Source organism: Nothobranchius furzeri, chromosome 1 (assembly GCF_043380555.1).
Source record: "Nothobranchius furzeri strain GRZ-AD chromosome 1, NfurGRZ-RIMD1, whole genome shotgun sequence".
In the NCBI taxonomy this organism is placed as follows: domain Eukaryota; kingdom Metazoa; phylum Chordata; class Actinopteri; order Cyprinodontiformes; family Nothobranchiidae; genus Nothobranchius; species Nothobranchius furzeri.
The window spans coordinates 1,662,267-1,669,831 of NC_091741.1; positions in this window are offsets into that span (position 1 = coordinate 1,662,267).

Sequence of the window (7,565 nt, forward strand, 5' to 3'; positions counted from 1 at the left end):
ATGTGGCAAGACGCTCCTCGGGGCGCGTCGTGCTTGGGCCTCTCTCCTGGAGGCGCTCAGTCAGACCGAGTGCTGACATGTGGCAAGAACATCCTCGGGGCGCATCTTGCTTGGGCTTCTCTCCTGGAGGCCCTCAGTCAGACCCAGTGTTGACATGTGGCAAGACGCTCCTCGGGGCGCGTCTTATTTGGGCCTCTCTCCTGGGGGCCCTCAGTCAGACCCAGTGTTGACATGTGGCAAGACGCTCCTCGGGGCGCGTCTTGCTTGGGCTTCTCTCCTGGAGGCCCTCAGTCAGACCCATTGTTGACATGTGGGAAGACGTTCCTCGGGGCACGTCTTGCTTGGGCCTCTCTCCTGGAGGTGCTCAGTCAGACCGAGTAGTGACATGTGGCAAGACGCTCCTCGGGGCGCGTCTTGCTTGGACCTCCCTCCTGGAGGCGCTCAGTCAGACCGAGTAGTGACATGTGGCAAGACGCTCCTCGGGGCGTGTCTTGCTTGGACCTCTCTCCTGGAGGCGCTCAGTTAGACCGAGTAGTGACATGTGGCAAGACGCTCCTCGGGGCGGGTCTTGCTTGGGCCTCTCTCCTGGAGGCGCTCAGTCAGAACTGGAAGATATGTTGCGTCATAAGCCTCTGATGGTTCACCAGGTGCACGGTCCACTCGAAATCCTAATGCTGTATTTGTAGTACATACACTAAGTCTTCTCTGTTGATGTCAGACTAGAGTTTTATTAGAGTTTTACTTTGCAACAATGGGATTCGAGCAATTGATGTGTATATTTTTAATAGTGCACAATGCTACTATTCCTAGGCTGAATGTATGACATGGCTCTTGTGTATCATTATGTATCGTTTCCATTAAGTACTAATTTAAATAAAGTCCCTCTGTCCTCAGTGCTAGGTTGTGGGTTTAATACACATTATTATGATCAACCTGTTGAATAGTATAATAACAATATTCCTGTAAAAGTCATTTAGTAATGAACAACCTCAGTTCTGTGAAAGAACATCATGTCTCTGATGTGTAAACTGCAGGCCTGACCGGTCTTGCTGGGGCCTCTCTCCTGGAGGCGCTCAATCAGACCCAGTGGTGACACGTGGCAAGACGCTCCTCGGGGCGCGTCTTGCTTGGGCCTCTCTCCTGGAGGCGCTCAGTCAGACCAAGTGGTGACACGTGGCAAGAAGCTCCTCGGGGCGCGTCTTGCTTGGGCCTCTCTCCTGGAGGCGCTCAGTCAGACCCAGTGTTGACATGTGGAATGACACTCCTCGGGGCGCGTCTTGCTTGGGCCTCTCTCATGGAGGCCCTCTGTCAGACCCAGTGTTGACATGTGTCAAGACGCTCCTCGGGGCGCGTCTTGCTTTGGCTTCTCTCGTGGAGGCGCTCAGTCAGACCGAGTGCTGACATGTGGCAAGAAGCTCCTCGGGGCGCGTCTTGCTTGGGCTTCTCTCCTGGAGGCCCTCAGTAAGACCCATTGTTGACATGTGGCAAGACGCTCCTCGTGGTGCGTCTTGCTTGGGCCTCTCTCCAGAAGGCCCTCAATCAGACCCAGTGTTGACACGTGGCAAGACGCTTCTCGGGGCGCGTCTTGCTTGGGCCTCTCTCCTGGAGGGGCTCAGTCAGACTGAGTAGTGACATGTGGCCTGACGCTCCTCGGGGCGCGTCTTGCCTGGGCCTCTCTCCTGGAGGCGCTCAGTCAGACCCAGTGGTGACATGTGGCAAGACACTCCTCGGGGCGCGTCTTTCTTGGGCCCCTCTCCTGGAGGCCCTCTGTCAGACCCAGTGTTGACATGTGTCAAGACGCTCCACGGGGCGCGTCTTGCTTGGGCTTCTCTCCTGGAGGCCCTCAGTCAGACCCATTGTTGACATGTGGCAAGACGCTCCTCGGGACACGTCTTGCTTGGGCCTCTCTCCTGGAGGCGCTCAGTCAGAACCAGAGGTGACATGTGGCAAGACGCTCCTCGGGGCGCGTCTTGCTTGGGCCTCTCTCCTGGAGGCCCTCTGTCAGACCCAGTGTTGACATGTGGCAAGACGCTCCTCCGGGCGCATCTTGCTTGGGCCTCTCTCCTGGAGGCCCTCAGTAAGACCCATTGTTGACATGTGGCAAGACGCTCCTCGGGGCGCGTATTGCTTGGGCCTCTCTCCAGAAGGCCCTCAATAAGACCCAGTGTTGACATGTGGCAAGACGCTCCACGGGGCGCGTCTTGCTTGGGCTTCTCTCCTGGAGGCCCTCAGTCAGACCCATTGTTGACATGTGGCAAGACGCTCCTCGGGGCGCGTCTTGCTTGGGCCTCTCTCCTGGAGGCGCTCAGTCAGACCCAGTGTTGACATTTGGCAAGACGCTCCACGGGGCGCGTCTTGCTTGGGCTTCTCTCCTGGAGGCCCTCAGTCAGACCCATTGTTGACATGTGGCAAGACGCTCCTCGGGGCACGTCTTGCTTGGGCCTCTCTCCTGGAGGCGCTCAGTCAGACCGAGTAGTGACATGTGGCAAGACGCTCCTCGGGGCGCGTCTTGCTTGGGCCTCTCTCATGGAGGCCCTCTGTCAGACCCAGTGTTGACATGTGGCAAGACGCTCCTCGGGGCGCGTCTTGCTTGGGCCTCTCTCCAGAAGGCCCTCAATCAGACCCAGTGTTGACATGAGGCAAGACGCTCCTCGGGGCGCGTCTTGCTTGAGCTTCTCTCATGGAGGCCCTCTGTCAGACCCAGTGTTGACATGTGTCAAGACGCTCCACGGGGCGCGTCTTGCTTGGGCTTCTCTCCTGGAGGCCCTCAGTCAGACCCATTGTTGACATGTGGCAAGACGCTCCTCGGGGCGCGTCTTGCTTGGACCTCTCTCCTGGAGGCGCTCAGTCAGAACCAGAGGTGACATGTGGCAAGACGCTCCTCGGGGCGCGTCTTGCTTGGGCCTCTCTCCTGGAGGCCCTCTGTCAGACCCAGTGTTGACATGTGGCAAGACGCTCCTCCGGGCGCATCTTGCTTGGGCCTCTCTCCTGGAGGCCCTCAGTAAGACCCATTGTTGACATGTGGCAAGACGCTCCTCGGGGCGCGTATTGCTTGGGCGTCTCTCCAGAAGGCCCTCAATAAGACCCAGTGTTTACATGTGGCAAGACGCTCCACGGGGCGCGTCTTGCTTGGGCTTCTCTCCTGGAGGCCCTCAGTCAGACCCATTGTTGACATGTGGCAAGACGCTCCTCGGGGCGCGTCTTGCTTGGGCCTCTCTCCTGGAGGCGCTCAGTCAGACCCAGTGTTGACATGTGGCAAGACGCTCCACGGGGCGCGTCTTGCTTGGGCTTCTCTCCTGGAGGCCCTCAGTCAGACCCATTGTTGACATGTGGCAAGACGCTCCTCGGGGCACGTCTTGCTTGGGCCTCTCTCCTGGAGGCGCTCAGTCAGACCGAGTTGTGACATGTGGCAAGACGCTCCCCGGGGCGCGTCTTGCTTGGACCTCTCTCCTGGAGGCGCTCAGTTAGACCGAGTAGTGACATGTCGCAAGACGCTCCTCGGGGCGCGTCTTGCTTGGGCCTCTCTCATGGAGGCCCTCTGTCAGACCCAGTGTTGACAAGTGGCAAGACGCTCCTCGGGGCGCGTCTTGCTTGGGCCTCTCTCCTGGAGGCGCTCAGTCAGAACCAGAGGTGACATGTGGCAAGACGCTCCTCGGGGTGCGTCTTGCTTGGGCCTCTCTCCTGGAGGCCCTCTGTCAGACCCAGTGTTGACATGTGGCAAAACGCTCCTCCGGGCGCATCTTGCTTGGGCCTCTCTCCTGGAGGCCCTCAGTAAGACCCATTGTATACATGTGGCAAGACGCTCCTCGGGGCGCGTCTTGCTTGGGCCTCTCTCCAGAAGGCCCTCAATCAGACCCAGTGTTGACATGTGGCAAGACGCTCCTCGGGGCGCGTCTTGCTTGGGCTTCTCTCATGGAGGCCCTCAGTCAGACCCAGTGTTGACATGTGTCAAGACGCTCCTCGGGGCGTGTCTTGCTTGGGCCTCTCTCCTGGAGGCGCTCAAACAGACCGAGTAGTGACATGTGGCAAGACGCTCCTCGGGGCGCGTCTTGCTGGGGCTTCTCTCATGGAGGCACTCAGTCAGATCCAGTGTTGACATGTGGCAAGACGCTCCTCGGGGCGCGTCTTGCTTGGACCTCTCTCCCTGAGGCGCTCAGTCAGACCGAGTAGTGACATGTGGCAAGACGCTCCTCGGGGCGCGTCTTGCTTGGACCTCTCTCCCTGAGGCGCTCAGTCAGACCCAGTGTTGACATTTGGCAAGACACTCCTCGGGGCGCGTCTTGCTTGGGCCTCTCTCATGGAGGCCCTCTGTCAGACCCAGTGTTGACATGTGTCAAGACGCTCCTCGGGGGGCGTCTTGCTTTGGCCTCTCTCCTGGAGGTGCTCAGTCTGACCGAGTGCTGACATGTGGCAAGAAGCTCCTCGGGGCGCGTCTTGCTTGGGCTTCTCACCTGGAGGCTCTCAGTAAGAACCATTGTTGACATGTGGCAAGACGCTCCTCGGGGCGCGTCTTGCTTGGGCCTCTCTCCAGAAGGCCCTCAATCAGACCCAGTGTTGACACGTGGCAAGACGCTCCTCGGGGCGCGTCTTGCTTGGGCCTCTCTCCTGGAGGCGCTCAGTCAGACCAAGTGGTGACATGTGGCAAGACACTCCTCGGGGCGCGTCTTGCTTGGGCCTCTCTCCTGGAGGCCCTCTGTCAGACCCAGTGTTGACATGTGGCAAGACACTCCTCGGGGCGCGTCTTGCTTGGGCCTCTCTCATGGAGGCCCTCTGTCAGACCCAGTGTTGACATGTGTCAAGACGCTCCTCGGGGCGCGTCTTGCTTTGGCCTCTCTCCTGGAGGCGCTCAGTCAGACCGAGTGCTGACATGTGGCAAGAAGCTCCACGGGGCGCGTCTTGCTTGGGCTTCTCTCCTGGAGGCCCTCAGTCAGACCCATTGTTGACATGTGGCAAGACGCTCCTCGGGGCGCGTCTTGCTTGGGCCTCTCTCCTGGAGGCGCTCAGTCAGACCCAGTGTTGACATGTGGCAAGACGCTCCACGGGGCGCGTCTTGCTTGGGCTTCATGTCAACAATGGGTCTTACTGAGGGCCTCCAGGAGAGAAGCCCAAGCAAGACACGCCCCGAGGAGCTTCTTGCCACATGTCAGCACTCGGTCTGACTGAGCGCCTCCAGGAGAGAGGCCAAAGCAAGACGCGCCCCGAGGAGCGTCTTGACACATGTCAACACTGGGTCTGACAGAGGGCCTCCATGAGAGAGGCCCAAGCAAGACGCGCCCCGAGGAGAGTCTTGCCACATGTCAACACTGGGTCTGACAGAGGGCCTCCAGGAGAGAGGCCCAAGCAAGATGCGCCCCGAGGATTGTCTTGCCACATGTCACCACTTGGTCTGACTGAGCGCCTCCAGGAGAGAGGCCCAAGCAACACGCGCCCCGAGGAGCGTCAGGCCACATGTCACTACTCAGTCTGACTGAGCGCCTCCAGGAGAGAGGCCCAAGCAAGACGTGCCCCGAGGAGCGTCTTGCCACGTGTCAACACTGGGTCTGATTGAGGGCCTTCTGGAGAGAGGCCCAAGCAAGACGCGTCCCGAGGAGCGTCTTGCCACATGTCAACAATGGTTCTTACTGAGGGCCTCCGGGAGAGAAGTCCAAGCAAGACGCGCCCCGAGGAGCTTCTTGCCACATGTCAGCACTCGGTCTGACTGAGTGCCTCCAGGAGAGAGGCCAAAGCAAGACGCCCCCCGAGGAGCGTCTTGACACATGTCAACACTGGGTCTGACAGAGGGCCTCCATGAGAGAGGCCCAAGCAAGACGCGCCCCGAGGAGCGTCTTGCCACATGTCACTACTCGGTCTTACTGAGCGCCTCAGGCAGAGAGGTCCAAGCAAGACGCGCCCCGAGGAGCGTCTTGCCACATGTCAACACTGGGTCTGACTGAGTGCCTCCATGAGAGAAGCCCCAGCAAGACGCGCCCAGAGGAGCGTCTTGCCACATGTCACTACTCGGTCTGTTTGAGCGCCTCCAGGAGAGAGGCCCAAGCAAGACGTGCCCCGAGGAGCGTCTTGCCACATGTCAACAATGGGTCTGACTGAGGGCCTCCAGGAGAGAAGCCCAAGCAAGACACGCCCCGAGGAGCGTCTTGCCACATGTCAACACTGGGTCTGACTGAGCGCCTCCAGGAGAGAGGCCCAAGCAAGACACGCCCCGAGGAGCGTCTTGACACATGTCAACACTGGGTCTGACTGACGGCCTCCATGAGAGAAGCCCAAGCAAGACGCGCCCCGAGGAGAGTCTTGCCACATGTCAACACTCGGTCTGACAGAGGGCATCCAGGAGAGAGGCCCAAGCATTATGCGCCCCGAGGAGCGTCTTGCCACTTAAACCCACAACCTAGCACTGAGGACAGAGGGACTTTATTTAAATTAGTACTTAATGGAAACGATACATAATGATACATAAGAGCCATGTCACACATTCAGCCTAGGGATAGTAGCATTGTGCACTATTAAAAATATACACATCAATTGCTCGAATCCCATTGTTGCAAAGTAAAACTCTAATAAAACTCTAGTCTGACATCAACAGAGAAGACTTAGTGTATGTACTACAAATACAGCATTAGGATTTAGAGTGGACCGTGCACCTTGTGAACCATCAGAGGCTTATGACGCAACATATCTTCCAGTTGCTATTAGACAAGTTATAATTCTCGACCATTTTTCGGAACTGGTTTCTTGGGTCCGTGAGTAAATGCCATTAGTACTTAATGGAAACGATACATAATGATACATAAGAGCCATGTCGTACATTCAGCCTAGGAATAGTAGCATTGTGCACTATTAAAAATATACACATCAATTGCTCGAATCCCATTGTTGCAAAGTAAAACTCTAATAAAACTCTAGTCCGACATCAACAGAGAAGACTTAGTGTATGTACTACAAATACAGCATTAGGATTTCGAGTGGACCATGCACCTTGTGAACCATCAGAGGCTTATGACGCAACATATCTTCCAGTTGCTATTAGACAAGTTATAATTCTCGACCATTTTTCGGAACTGGTTTCTTGGGTCCGTGAGTAAATGCCAAATGAGATGATAGTCCTTAAGTAAGTTCCTGGCGATCCCATGTCACGCTCTTGCCCATCAGCCGGTGAACGCTGAGACGGAACTCGATGAGAGCGATGTATTTTTTAAGTGCTCCGAATGTACTTCTAACAAGCGTGCGATTCACTTTGTGAGTAAACAGCAGCTGCAGCTGATTCAAACAGTCGAGCCAACTTTCTACATCACAATATGCGTTTTGTAGTTAGTCGAGTTACCTTTTGTGTGGCGCATGCACGGGTCGTTATCGTCCAGCTCCCAGCTTAGAGAGTCCTGTATTGACACAGACGTCAATACATCTCGATGTCATGCAACACACAAAGTCTGTCGCATACAGGTGGGTTAACACATGTACGATACCTTTTGTGTGGCGCATGCACGGGTTGTTAGCGTCCAGCTCCCAGCTTAGAGAGTCCTGTATTGACACAGACGTCAATACATCTCGATGTCATGCAACACACAAAG